Genomic DNA, 15,407 nt, shown 5'->3' with positions numbered 1-15,407 from the left:
TAAAAAAAAAAAAAAAAAAAAAAAAAAAAAAAAAAAGAAAAAAAAAAGGAAAAATGATTAAGGTAGATGTCTGTGGTGGAAGTTCAAATTCAGGACTGCCAAGCAAAGTCTGTCAAAGGATCTCCATGTCTTCCTGTTGCCATCCCTGGGGAATGGCTGAGGGTGGAGCTATGGCCATGGCAGATATATGCACATATATATTTAAGTTTCAGAGAATCCAAGTGAAAACTTTGATAGATCACGTGATCCAGTCACTCAAGCCCGTTCCATCCATTGCTGCATCACGAGGTTTTCTCATGGAACTTCAAAGTCACTTTCCAACAGCACTAATAAGAGGCTTTGCAGAACCTCTGCTCCTTCACTTTCTGGATCACGTTTCATTCTTAGAGAACAAAAACTACCATCCAGATAATACTTAGCCAGTTTTCCCCAAGAGTGCTTGAAATTACTATGTGGAAATTGGCAAGTATCTGTAGCCTTCACCAAAGATGCTTTTCAAGACTTGATCCAATATAACAGCTTCTCCTGCAAGAGCCCCCCTTAACTGCATTGCTATTTTCTTTTCCTGCAACTTTCTAAAAGTGAACTGGATGGCATAGGCTCTACTTTCCTTGGTTAATAACCAGCTACATATGAAGTTACATTCAAATAAGAATGACTTTTAGTGCCTCTGATCTACGTCTCCAGGTAAACCAGATATTTCTGTCCAATAGGATCTGGTTGCAAGGTACATTATTGATCTATATTTGTCCTTTACTCTCTTGCTGCTTAAAGCATGGTCAAGCAGCACAGGAGTTACCTGGGAACTTGATAGAAATGCAGACTCTGAGGCCTATCCAAGACCCACTGAGCAGAATCTGCATTTTAACAAGGTGCCCAGGTAATCTGTCTGCTCCTTGACAATTGGGAAGACCTGCTCTGTACTGAACGGTGCTTTAGCCAAGTGACCCCCAGGAGCTGTGTGGCTTTGGCCACACCTGGTATTCACCCACCCTTTCCAGGTGCCATTATAACTCTGGCTGATGATGGGTTCCAGGCATCCCATGAAGGTCTGTCAGGCATTCTATAGGTTGCAAAAGAAGAGCAACAGAGGATTGGAATGTGAGGACTTCCAAACACAGTACTTCCTACACCAGTCTCCGTAATCTCTGCCTCCCTCAGGTATCTCCCTTGTGGTACATCTCCAATCTGGAAAAGGGTCAGGGCCTGTTGTACGTTATGGAAATGCTGCTGAGATAGAACCTTGGGGCCACCTTTCATGGGGTGAAAGAGTAGGTCAGAGGGTGGCCAGACAAAATGCAAATCCCACCCACCTGGTTCAGCCAAAAAAGTTCTTCCTTTGTTCCATGTGTCAACATTTTATTTACAATTTCCCAAATATTTAGTAAATCTATGGAAACCACTGTCCAAGAAAGTGAACCCAAGAATTCAATGCAGTGTGTAAAGAAATGTGCACGTTGATGCTGTATGTCCCTGGGATTGAATAGCTCTGCTGCTTCTCAGCATTGAAGTGACGTTTATTCTTCAGGCATTGTTGACCTCATCTGTGACATGAAGACCCCAGCACTAGGTGGCCACACAGTCTGCTTTGCCCGGATCAATCCCCATTTATACTCATTGTCTTTGCATTTATGTCATGTTCTCCAAAGTGCTGTGGTTTGGATGATATCACCCTATCTAGTACCTACCTTGAATGGTTTTTGAAAATATTAACAAGACCAGGTAACCACAAAACTCACTATTATCTCAGTTAATTTACTCTAGAATCACTCATTAAAGCTGTGTGGAAGAAGAGCCTGGAGCCTGAGTGGCTACACAGTTGTTGGGATTGAGTAAGTTACTCTTGGCATTGGTATCAAGTTCAACTGACCAAACCAGGAAAGTCTGACCCCTCCCTCCCCCCTCCCCCCTCACTCACTTACCTCCTTTCTTCCTTCCTCCCTCCCTCCCTCTCTCCCTCTCTCCCTTCCTTCTTTCCTTCTTTTTTTCTGATACTAGGGATTAAATCCAGGGATTCTCTTCCACTGAGCTATATCTCCAGCCCTATTTATTTTTTATTTTGAGACAGGGTCTCTCTAAGTTGCACAGGCTGGCCTTGAACTTGCAATCCTCCTGCCTCAGACTCCTGAGTAGCTGGGATTAAAGTGTCTCCTTTCAAAGTAGCATACTTGCCTTTTTCCAGACACCAGAACCCTTAGCTCAGCAAAACTGCTCTCTATCTGCTGAGAAGGCATCTGAAACTATCTTTGATCTCATATAAGGAGGTCTTCAATGTAGGGGCTTGTTATAACTTTGTCCTGCTTGGGCACAGAGAGTGGAATGGCAAGGGCATAGGAGCGGTAACAACTACATTCAAAGCCTTCAAAGGGGTAACCTCCTTGCACTTTAATACAGAACTGAAGATACAGCGATCTCACCTAAGGATTCTCCCTGAGGCTCTGCCTTCTGTGGGTCCTATTATATTCTGTATTTCAGGTAATGCTTCAGGAAAAGAGGTGATGTTGCCTGCCTTTGTGAAGGTAGAGTCTTAGGGTGTTCTTAAAATATATTAAGGAAAATTAGAATTTATGTTGCTAAGCAATACTCTGGTGCCTGCTACTTCGGGTGGTACTAAGGCACATTAGGAGATGGCGTTTTACCCTCTTATCTCCAGGGCTCATGTGGAAAAGCACCAGGAGAAATTTGCCAGACTAGAGAAGGCTCCTCTGGTAAAGGGCTTTGAGAGGGAGAAGGATGGGAGTCAGTGAAATTGTCACTGGCACAGTTTTTCCATTGACGTTGCACCAGGGGAAGCCACAGTGCTGAGTGTGTTGCACACCATCATTTTGTTCTTCTTGCTAGGGTTCGGTATCTCTAACTCATGGCTGGCCACCTGCCCAGAAAAGCAAACAGAATGTACCAGTCCATGGTGAAACTACAACTAGTAAGTTATTTTTTCTGTTTTAAAAAGTTAATAAGGAGATTTCAAAACCTACAATTTGGATAAACATACAAATCAAAACTTCCAAGAATTTTTAAAATGGTAAGTGCTTCTTTCTACCCTAAACCCATCAAGTGACTGCAGACAGGAAAAAACCCTGATGTTATATGGCAGGATTTAAAGCAGGCTTTAATGGGGAAGGGGGACTTTGCAAGACATAGCACAGATCCTCCTCCTTTTCATCACCCACAGAGAGGCCTGCTGGACATGTGGCAAGGAGGCTACATTCTAGAAAAGAGACCCCTAGACTTAACCTCAACTCCCTATCTATAGGGTGAGCATAAGAAAGTGGACTTGTTGGTAGGGAAATGAACAGGTTTTCTGGCATCAGGAGGTTTGAATTTGCTGTGCTAATTACATTCAGTTGTTGTCTGGGAAGCCTGGTTCCCTAGCACCTGAGTTTTGGGGCCCATGAGAAGTTCTAGCTGCTGCAGCCAAGGGTCAAAAGCCACTGATCCCTTGGGACACTGAGTTCTGGTGAAGTCCCTCCAACTAGAGAAGGAAGGTGAAGCCCTCTTTCCAAATTCCAGTGGATTCCTTTCCAGGCAGTCCAGAATGAGCTCCTAAAGGGTACTGTGTACAGGTGGTCGCTGCATCATTAAGTCCAAAGTTCTTATAATACAGAGTGTGGGAAAATTTTATAAGGTCTACTTTTGAATGATGGCAAAATTGAAACAATCTCTCTCACCTGTATCGTTTTGGTGTTAATAGTTTGTCCTGGTTCAACTTCACCATGAGCAAACCAAACAGATCTATCTGTGTAGATGTGAACCAGAGCAGCAGCCTGACAATAAAGGGAGAAATTTGCTCTTCCTGCCATCTCTCCTTGAATCTTGGACAGTGAGACAGTCACAAATCAAGTACCCAAAGCCAATTAAAATAAAGCCACGGTTTCATTGCTATCTGACCAATGGCTTCCTTAAAAGTGTTCCACCTGAGGTGGGGGCTGTACCTCAGTAGCAGAGCGCTTGCTTAGCATGTATGAGGTCCATGAAAACTGTGAAGTAAGGTGAAACCTAAAAGCGTATCTTGTTGTTAGAACACGTCAGGCGCTGTCACTGGGTCCTCTCACCATTTCCTGCAGCATTGACTAGTTACACTTTGCGTGCCTGATGGGCATTGTCCTCCCTTTTGCGTCTGTTCTAGTGTGGAGTTGAATTCAACAAGAAGCTGTTCACTCTGCAAAGTAATAACGAACTGACCCAAGTTGTTAACAATCAAAAGAATCTAGAGTTCATTGTTCTTTGTTGGGTTACAGACTTTCTCAACCGTTAGTTGTCACTTGGGGATTGACATTCTATCCTAGTGAATACTTTCTCTTTGTTCCTCCTGGCATATTATTCTCAATTGCTCTTGGGGAGTCAAAAGTACATAGAGAATTATAGTATAAGATACAGCAAAGTATAAAATGTGTCTACAGTCTCACTCTCACATACTGTGTTGTTATAAGAAAAACTGATAAGTGCTAATTTAAGTTCACAATCCTTTACCTGCAATGCTAAATTCCAAAACCCCTGGTGGAGAAATTTCACCAATCTCATCCAGTGGGGTGAGATTCAGAGTCTTTTTCAAAATATCACCTAGCGTGAATAATCAGATACTTTGCTGCAGATATATATCATCACACCTAAATGGGATGTGTTGCCCAGACTCCATGAAGGATTTCACATAATACATGGAATTCATATCATAATCTTACATCTGGCCTCAAGGGTTTCATAGGAGGGGTAAGAAACATGTACATGTACCTAGTTAAAAATGCAAATATTTCAGAAAGGTACAAAATAAAGAATGAACACCTCCCTGCCCACTTGTTAGCCCTCTCCCTGTTCTTAAAGGAGACCAATTATCAGTTCCTTACAATTCTTGTTCAGAATTTTTTGTGTGTATGTGTGTGTGTGACTATACCATCATTTGGTGATGAGTTTTTACAAAAGGTTTAAAGCATAAACACCATTCGGCTCTTGATTTTGTTTACTAAATAATCTATCTTGGGTATTTTTCTCTATCAGCATATGTAGATCCATTTCATTTGCTTTAATATCTGTACAATATTCCATTATAACTTATTTAGGAGGTTGGAAAGAAGTTAAGAGTTCATCTGTTTCAAACTCTTCCATGGCAGGGCTTTCTGCAGGAGTTATACCTGTGTCCCAAACAGTTCCTAGAAATTCAGATGCAGGGTTTCTGGGTGAGGCACAGGGGTCTTCATTTTTACAAACATCTCCAAGGCTCTAACATATGTGCTATTTGGCCACCCTGACAGAAATCCACCTTGTTCAGGGCCTTTCAACATTTCATTAATAAGTAATGAAATCAATTGATTCAGTTGGAACTGGCATATTTAAAAGAATAAATGAAAGAGAAGGAGAGGGGAAGAAATAGGGGAATAGAGGAGAGGAGAAGAGAGAAAGATAGAAAGTATCAGTGCATCACATTTATTAATTGTGTGTGTGTGTGTGTGTGTGTGTGTGTGTGTGTGTACTGGGTTTCATCATAACATGTATTTTATGAGTCATGGTAAAACAGTTGAGAGGTGGCCTATAACATCCCTCCTGTTGGCCAACAGGAAGAGCATCAGGGAGATAGCTGGTCCAGTGCTAGCCAGCTCTCATAGGGGATGGAACTCTGTCTTCCTCTTGTGTCCACTTTTCTGGCTGTTCTTCCATCATAACAGAAAATGGTTCTACACCCTTCTTCCACAGGTCTTCAGAGGAGGGGTTGCATCCGGGTTGTCTGGGTTGTCTAATCAGGCATCAGGAGGTGGAAGAGGGGGCTGCAGTCCCAGTCAGTGTTGTGGAGCTCTGGTGTGTTTACAGCAGCTGTGGAAGGGAGAACCCAACACCCAGTGAACCCTAGCTCAGAGGCTGCAGGGAGTGGGCAGGAAGGGAGGGGGGTCTGTCCTAAGTTGACCAGTGATGTGTTTTCTTTTGGTCACCCACATGTCCAGCCCTCTTTCCCTGGGGTACTTTCTGTCTCTGGAGAGGGGCTCACCCTAGCTCCTTAGCTCTTTTCTTCTTCAGACTAAACATACAAATTTCTTCCATTACTTTTAGTGACAGTTGGCAATCCCTTCATTGTTTTGACTGACTCAACTGACGCTCTCTGACGATCTTATTAAAGGACCCTGCACAGGGTATTTATCTATTGAAAGAATTATCCCTCCAAGGAAAGCAGCTTACTTGACCCTCATCCCGCCTGACTTCCAATTCCTTTAAAAGTGTCAGCTGTCACCTGCTTAATTTTGACATGTATTTCTAGAGCATCTTTTATATACTAGATACTAGGAGAATGGAAATGCAAAGACAGAAACCTTCTTTCCATAGAAGAAGACAGTAGTCTAATATGGAGATAGGCTTATCCCTGGTCATTTGATTCAGAATGAGATGTCTAAGGCTAGAGGTCTGCATCAGGTACCCAGGCAGGAATGAGCCAGATGCAGTGGCACATGGGAAATGTGCTGTAGTTTGTGGTGTGGATGGAATTGAATCTGTAAGGATTTGGGGCTTAGCTGCAGAGGGTGATATCTGAGCAGGGGTTTGCTTCTAATCCACAGCAGAGTGAGAAATGACCCAAGCTTCAAGTTAGAGTTGATAAGACTGTGAGAACCAAAGGTCCTCTCTTATGGGCCGAAATCCCTAGGGCTTAGAGTTGGAGCCTTGTGATGTTTATTTTACTGCTTATTTCTTAGCAGTATTTTTTGTTACCTTCTAAATAACAGGCTATATTTCATGAGATTGAAGCTGCTAGAATACTATCCTTCAAAGAGATGGAATCATGTCTATAATTAGATCAATGAATGCACAAGATGAACTAAGCTTGGGCAAGTTCACCACAAATCCTAACATATTGGTATTCCAGAGGTCCCCAGAAATGAAGAGACCTGTAGCTGCCAGCTTCTGCTTACACTCTCGTCTTGCTTTTGGCCTTTCTCCCAGTCCCTATATTAGTATTCCTCTTTTATGCACAGTGACTCAGCTGTCACACTGCATGGTACCAAGGCCTGGTAAAAAGATCCATCAATCACATCAAATAGGTGGGCACAGGACTGCATGTATGTGAAGCTGCAAGTAAGTGGATTGCTGAATTTGCAAGTGTGTCCCATCCAGTGACCTTATATTTCCCCTTAGTGGGTAGTGTCCCCAGTTATCAACATGTCATCCTCACACTTTAGAATAGATTGGGCAGCCAGTCCTAGGAAGAGAGAAAGAGGGTCACAATTTTAAGTGATTTGAGATTTTGAGTTCAGGTTTGTGGAATGTTCCAGGAACCAATGTCACCCATTGGCCATACAAAAAAGACTCAGAGCACAGTCACTCCCGGAAAGAAAAGGAAGCGCCAAGTTTATTGCTGCTTTTTGATAAATGAGGCAGTTAGGAAGCTGTGTGTATGTTTCAGGTTTCTTTTCTATTGATCTTTCTTAGGTGCCATGATTGAGCAATCTTTTGTGGTTGTTTGGGGACATGATTCATAGTTTTTAAGAGTAGTCAAGACCTATTCATGGGATTTTCCTCTTGGAGTAATTTGGGACTTCAAAAACCCTCTGAAGTTGGAGTTTCTGTGATTCCTTAATTAATTTTACTGACCAGATTCCTCATTTTATTAGTGGTATCAATTAGCATATCTGCAAGTTCAGTTTTAAGTCTTAATTTCTCACATTCTTCATCTAATACCAATTCATATTCAAATCCTGCCAATTATTTCTCCTGCTCCAGCATTTCTAGGATCTAATTCTCCTCTTGCAACAGCCACCCCCTGGGCTGAGCCTTTATTTCATTGCATCCAGATAACTGTAGTTACTGCAATTCCGGAGTCTTCTCTGGACCATTTACACCTTCAAGAAGCCACCATCTAAGGAAACATTATTTTGATTATGACCTATACAGAAAAACCTGAGGTTGTCCATTCAACAGACTGACTCAACCTTCTCTTCTTTCAATATGTCAGTGACGATTACCTCATTTATGAAGCTCTCATGCTCACTATAAACCTGAATTTGGTTGGGACTACCAAAATTGAACACACACCTCATGTCTTTGCATTTGTGTCCTTTTCCAGAACTGTGAGTGTGAGTGTGTGTGTGTGTGTGTGTGTGTGTGTTGGTCCATGATCTGGTCTGCTTCCAAGAGGCAGAATTTATCATCTGGTCCCTCCAGCATTATAACAGCACTCTTTACTAGCTGTGTGCATCAGTAATGTCTGTAAATAATTTATTTTTTGAATAGGTAATACATGCACATGTCACACAGTTCAGAAAGTTCAAAGGGTGCTTAATGAGAACTGCAGCTCCTGCTCTGGTGGTCCAGTTACCTAGCTCTTCCAGGAAGCACAGCTGTCAGCAGTTTCTCAAGTGTTCTTCCAAATATACTAAATTTTTAATGTATGGTCAGGTGTCTTTGTCCTTAAGAAATAGTAAGCCACCCCAAGGCAAAATATTAATATCCTTTTTTTGTCTTACTTTCTATATTGATGAAGTTTTGCTCATATCTCAATAAATACTGTCAATGAATCAAATTATCTCTTTCATTTATTCTTATTTCCTTTGCTGAGAGATAGGAATGAATACAGGAAAATAATTAGATCAGAATCCACCCAGCACTGTGGACTCAGCTGGAAGCACAGAGGGTGTCCAATTCTTCATGCTACAGTGGCCCTCCTTCATTAGTTCTGGAAGGGTAGCAGCCCATTGGCCTTTATCCTCATGTGTTGTTGAGAAAACTCTGGGATTTAATAGGAATGGAGGACTAAGAACTGGAATACAGAGGATCCAGGTTCATGTGAGCGTGGCTCACAGATAACACTCACTTGTGTGCTCAACTTCCCTCCAAAGGATCCATCAGCCCTTTTCCCATGGCAGCTGATCCTGTTCTTTGGAATGCCCAAGGTACCAGCCACCGTTTCCTGTGGGTCTGGAGTTGTTATAGAATGTTACACAGTACACACATAATGAGCAAGAAGTTCATTCACAGGAAAAGAAATTTTTCCTATCATTTTCCCGTTTCTTGGAATAAAAATTTATTTATTTATTTATTTGGGGAGATGACTTTAGAAAATGCTATAGATGCCTGCAAAGTCACAATTGAGAGAATAAATTAATATTTCTTTTCAAAATGTATTAATGATAGATCACAAAAGTGATCATACTGGGCTCCTCATTGTCCTCTGCTCAGCAGCCCCCAGAGTCCCACAAAGGGTCGCTGAGATGCTTAGAGATGAGCATTAATATCTCATATAAATGAGCTGCCAGAAAAGACAGTCAGAGGGAACTCTGCATCATACAGAGAGAAATAATAAAGATGATCCTGAGTCAGTCAGGCAGAGCTGGCCAGCCATCCGTGTGACATGGAGATAAATCAAGGCCTGCCACTGACCCAGGGAGAGGCAGAAGTGGAAGCCAGTGGGTTGGAGGAAAGCTGGTAATGACCCCTACCAGCAGGTGAGAAGTGATGATATGAATCCTGCAGCAGCTGCGCAGAAAGAAGTTTACAGAAAGACACTTCGATTCTTTATGTTTATCTATGTTTCTGCTCCATAGAGGATTCATGTTTAACTCAGACATCAATCAGGAAATAATTCCTTCTGTCACGCTGGGCAGAATGTGGCCACCAGCACAGAATGCTATGGAGAGCTTGTACTTGGAACAGAATGGTGGAAAGTAGGGCTGGAGGGCGGCTGGGAGAGAGGTCATGGGCAAAGCTGGAGACACCCTCTGCAATGAGCAGCAGGGAAGTATCTCTGAGGAAACATGATGATACATAGACTCAGTGTCTGTGGACACTGAGAATAATCTGTGTGCTTGGAGACGGGCCTGAAATCAAAGATGTGATGTCCACAGAACTGTGTAGGAGTAAGAAAGATACTGGAAACACAGAAATACCATGGAATGGAGACAGAGAAAGAAGAAAAAGACCTTAACTACAAAGGGCCAAAGATTCACTAATTCTTGGATGAGGAATGAATTGAAAATGAATATCAGTGCACCACCAAATATAATTTCTATTTTGTTCTCCATGAGTACCTTTAAGTTGTATAAGATTTTAAATTATTTCTAATAGCTCATGAATGCATAACAAATTCTTGATACATTTCTGGGAGGAAATGTTCTTCCATAGATTTATATCAATAGCCATTTGAATTGGGAGGTAAGCTGAGAATCTTGTGCCCAGGATTTGCAAACCTGATAGGTAAGCTTCTCCTAAAGCCATATATATATATATATATATATATATATATATATATATATATATATATGTGTGTGTGTGTGTGTGTGTGTGTGTGTGTGTGTTGGCCCACACCCAGAATTTTGATCTCATTAGTCTATGAAGGGGAAATAAATATCAGCATTTGAAGAGCTCCCAGGAGATGGATTGCATGTGCACCAGGATCAGGACCCCTGGTTCCTTTCCAAAATGGAATTAGCTGAGTCATTTCTGCCTGGAGCTGATGTGAATCACAGGAGCACCCCAAATACCATGGCCAGGGCTAAGGGGGATAGAAATGCAGATTTAAAACCCCTGGGTCCCAGCTTGTAGCTCATATTTAGTGTGTGTGGTGGGGGTGGTCACACCTAGATAATTCATGGCAGGTAGTGGGCAGGAGATGGTACATCAAATCTCCAGTGTGCAAGGATACTAGGGAAGAGCAAATTACTAGTAATATTAGTGAAAACACTGGGATCCATGAAGAATTCCTTATAAAGTCTGAAGATAAGCACAAATACTTTAGAAGTAAAAGACCAATAACTGAAGCATTATATCCCACCATTAATATTTATGAAGGTGCTTTAGGTAATAAAAATATTGAACTACAATGGGAAAATCATCTCAAATTGAATATAAAGAGAAAAAATGAACTCAGCTGTGTGTAAAGTCGCCACGAAACATTAAGCCAAGTAAACTTTGAATTCAGTGCTCTGTGCACACTGTCTGTCCCTGGGAAAGGTTATAAGAATACAAAGAAAGCTTAAATGTGACTTACTAGTTTGTTGTTGGTAGTATTGAAAGTAGTGATTTTGAAACTATTTTGTGTGTATTATAAGATTGAGCAAATGAATAAATATAAAGTATATTATTGGAAATCAGGGTTCTTGCTGTGGGTGAAGGGAGACACAAATATGGAAAGGATGAATAACAGAGAGAAACTTGGAGTGTTGGAATGGAATTATTGGATCAGTATGGTCTTCTCTTTAAAATTTTTTTGTTCTATTTCTGAACACTGAGAGAGCCTAAGAGTACTGATACCCCATGAGTAGTGAACAAACTTAGCACCAGATTTGGTTTCTAAATACCATTCTCCCTTAAAAGTAACAAGGAGAAAGTTCTGAAAAGCTGATAGATTCTAGGTCAAATTATTGAAGAAAGAAAGCATGAAAGTGTTCCTACTGGCCAAATTCAGGGTAATTTGAGGATCAAAAATCATGATAACTGGAATACACTGTAACATCAATTTTAAAAAACGAATCGTCAAGTCCACATTGATACAAAAAACGTTTGAAGCTCTTTTTGGAAGAGTGCTGAGTAATAAATGTACATGTATAATGGAATTGGAATCTTCCGAGAAGAATCATCAGTGACACTAGAACCACTGGGGAAGATATATACACTCAGTCTTGAACTAGCAGTCCACAGGTTGCTTCATTACAAAGGGGAAAAGGTACCTGTACTCAAGAAAAACCTGACAGTACCACTTTCAACAAATGACCAAACTTAACATCCCCAGTAATGGACCACAGCAACATAGTGTGCCTGCCTCCTGATATGACAAGCTCAAAATACATTCCTATAATATTCATGCCAAAAATGTTCATCCTGAATCTAATCAGGAAGAAAACACTATCAAGTCCAAATTAAGGAATGTCCTTCTTGACTCTTCAAAAATATCTACACTGTGAAAGAAAACATAGTCTTAGAAATCATTTTAGAGTAAATGAGATTAAAGAAACAGCAATTCATGACCCTGGATTAGATCTTAGATCAGAAGAAGACAAAAACAAAAACCGAAATATAAAACCCAGGACATTAGTGAGTCAATTGTAGAAATTTGAACGTCATCCATATAGGAAATAAATAGGGCTTGTCAATGTTAAATTTCCCAAGGATGATTATGAAGGAGACTATTAGAGGAATATATGTATTGTATATTTACACTATATGTTTAGCATGTTTTATTTCCTTTTTATGTTTTCCTATTTAAATTTTTATTTTGAAAAAATTCAATTATTCATCATGAAAAGAAACTCAGGAGAGAAGCATCTGAAAAGTCAGGAGCATGAAGAGTGTCAATGCCCAAGTTATCTTCAGTGTGGAAGGCAGCAGGGACATCCAGGAGGAAGAGAAGAACATCTTTTAGATTTGAGAAGTAATAGGCAACTGGTGACCTTGGCAGAAGCAGTGAATTGAAGCACAAATGAGAAGCAGCAAGTGTAGGCAACTGTTCTAAAAACTTGTTTCAGAAGGGGAAGAGAAAGAAGCAGTAGCCACCAGGTTCCTTGATCAGACTTGAGTTTATGGATTGATAGGGAGAAAGTGGGACCAAAGGTGCAGGTGTAAAGACTGGCCTGGAGGGGAAGGAGGACCTCTCACCTGCAGACTGTGCATGTAATGAAGATGGGGACAGATGGAGACTGGGACATTTCAGGACTGATGATTTTCCCTAATGAAGTAGGAGGCTGTCATCATCTTAGACAAAGTGGGGATGGGTAGAACTTTGCAGAACACCAAAGGAAACTAGTAAAAATTAGGGCTAGGCTTGGCCCCTGTCCTGATGTTCAGCCTTTAATTAAACATTACCTCATTATCTTGGTTATACAGCTATAAATCAGAAAAAAATGACAATGCCTCATTTAGAAGTTCTACAGCTGTGATGCCAGAAGTCGTGACTGGAAAGGAACCCACCTGTGTGAACACTGCATTCTGGCTTGACCCATATATGTCCATTTCTTTGTGCTTTGTCTTGGGTGCCACACATACACTTTGAGTCTCCATATAAAAATGTTCCTGTTCACCAAAGTGCACTTTCCCTTTTAGACACAGCAAAGCACAGAGATGCTTATCTTTAGAGGAACTTAATTTATATATATTCAAAACAGAATGTAGTACGTTTCACTAAGTGTTAATATTATTTTCTTCCAGGTCATGGGGACAACATTTTGTTTCATATCTTGATTTACAGTAATCCTTATAATTTGGCCAAGTGTTCATTGGTAATTTATTATATGCAAGATAATTGAGCAATTACATTCAATTTCAAAATCTCCTGTGCATCTGGCTCCATTTGCCTGCCTTCCCACATCAGTATTTTCTCAAGAACTAGAAACTCATTCTTATTGACTTGAGCAACAAATCTTGATCATCAGGGAAGAGCAAAGAATGAGATGCTTTCACCTAAGGGTAAAGCCACCTCTGTAATGTAACTGCCTGAGGGCAGAATTGACTACACAACAAACAGAAACTTGTACAACAAGTGACATTCTACCCGACATAATTTTTTCATCTGTTTGCTGGAAAGATTAAAACCCCAAACCACAACTCTGCAGCCACTGAGTTGAAATCTCTTTCAACTTCATTAAAACCCACAGCGCAGCTGGGAGTATAGCTTAGCAATAGAGCTTGCCTAGCAAGTGTGAGGTCCTGGGTTCATCCCCAGCCCCACAAAACAAATAAACAACTCCATAGGACTTGATGTATGAAAAACAGGGTGCATGTGAGGGAGGAGAAGGAGAGAAGAAGTAGAGGAAAAGTCTCTCTCTCCCTCTTTTTAGATTTCTCCCAAGTGGAAAGTAACACTCAGAGCCTATGATTAATCACAGGGTTTTCAAAGATAACATTTGTCTCCATTCAAGAAGGAGGAGGTGGTTTAGAAAAGCATTGAGATAACTTAAAACATTGTTGAAGATTTAGTGAGCAATTCATAGATATAAATTTTGAAATCATTAGTATCAAAATATATATGGGCAGCCTTGATTCTAATCCCCTGTGTCCAGGAGAGACATCCTGGTCTTATTGGTTCATCTAATTTTAGTTCTCTAGGTAACAGAAATTTGCGATTTAATAATAACTCTAACTGCAACTGCCAGTAAAGATTCTGTCTTAAGGCATTCTCTATCTTTCTCAAACTGCTATGAGTTTGGTGGCTGTAATTTTCATTAACCAATAATAGCACTAGGTTACACCAAATTTGGTCTGGGGGTGTCTACATACTTTGAGTCTCTAGGTAATGAAATATAACCTAACTTAGTACATTAACTGAAAGACTAATTAGGAATATTTAAATTTGTTCTTGTTTTTGTTTTTTTTAACAGGTAAGTCTTAGACAATCACAGAAACTGAACTTCAGCCAATCATAGGCTGCCAATGATCAGGCTACATCCAAATAAAGACAGCCTGAGATATAACCAACTGAGCTGTTTCTGTTTCCTATCTATAAATATCTGCCCACATTGTGGAGCACAGCTTTCTGAACCTCTTCCAGTTCTGAGGGCTGCCCAATTGGAGGATCATTCTTTGCCCAATTAAAGTCTGGTAAATTTCATTCAATTAAATTTATTCTCTCAACAATAGCAATTTTCTCTTCTCTCCTCCCTCTTGATATCAGATTTCAGTATCAGCTTATTAGTCTTTTTATCTGAGAGCTATATAATTTTTTTCTTTTAAGTAGATTTTTGGACATTGTTCTCTTTTTTGATAACTTCATTCATTTTCATGGGGTCTTCCAAACCCCCATCTCCAGCCCCAGTATTTCTCAAAACTGCCTGTGAATAACACCCATGAACACCTGCTGGCCCCTGGGACCCCTCATCTTCTGCCTGCCTTCAAATATGTTATAATGTCCCCAGGTTGTTAATGATATCGTCTCTCCCCTGTTCATCAAATCTATAATTTCAGAGTCCTCTGAATTCTCCTTTTGCTCTTCATACCTAGTCAGTACCTGACTATCTCTTGCACCTACATTTCCTGCCCAACTCTATTGCAACAAGTATAATTTCTCATTTGGCATGCTATAATGACCTTTGACCCTGTTCTCTGATGGGCACTCTCTTCCCATTCAATCCAAACTGCACTTCCAGGTGCATTCAAGGGCAATTTTGACCCTGTCACCTTCTTTTTCAAAATCTCAAATGGTTTCTACAATCTATAGAACCAGTACAAATTCTTTCGTAAAACTCCTTCCTTCTCTCTGAGTTTGATTCTGGATTGTTTTTCTTCTAATTTCCATGAGAAGAATTAAGATAAATAAGAATTAAATAAATAAATATAGAAGTAATATCATTAAAGTAGCATCAATATGTCCAAAACTCCCATGATAAAAAGGGGCTTTAGAATTCACCTTCAAATATTTGACTGACACATTGAAATGTTTCCTTTATGTTTCCTTGTCATAGTTCCCCGCCCCGTCCCCCCAGCCCTCCCGCCTCCCTCTCGGTCCAACT

At 40.6% G+C, this 15,407-nt stretch overlaps 1 pseudogene; it reads right to left on the bottom strand.

Annotated features, from left to right (window-relative positions):
* LOC107138359 overlaps positions 1–15,407 on the bottom strand; it is an 84,865-nt pseudogene that overhangs the window by 27,346 nt on the left and 42,112 nt on the right.

Source organism: Marmota marmota, unplaced genomic scaffold (assembly GCF_001458135.2).
Source record: "Marmota marmota marmota unplaced genomic scaffold, marMar, whole genome shotgun sequence".
In the NCBI taxonomy this organism is placed as follows: Eukaryota; Metazoa; Chordata; class Mammalia; order Rodentia; family Sciuridae; genus Marmota; species Marmota marmota.
The sequence above is the reverse complement of the archived record's forward strand: the minus strand, read 5'-3'. Positions and strand labels throughout refer to the sequence as shown.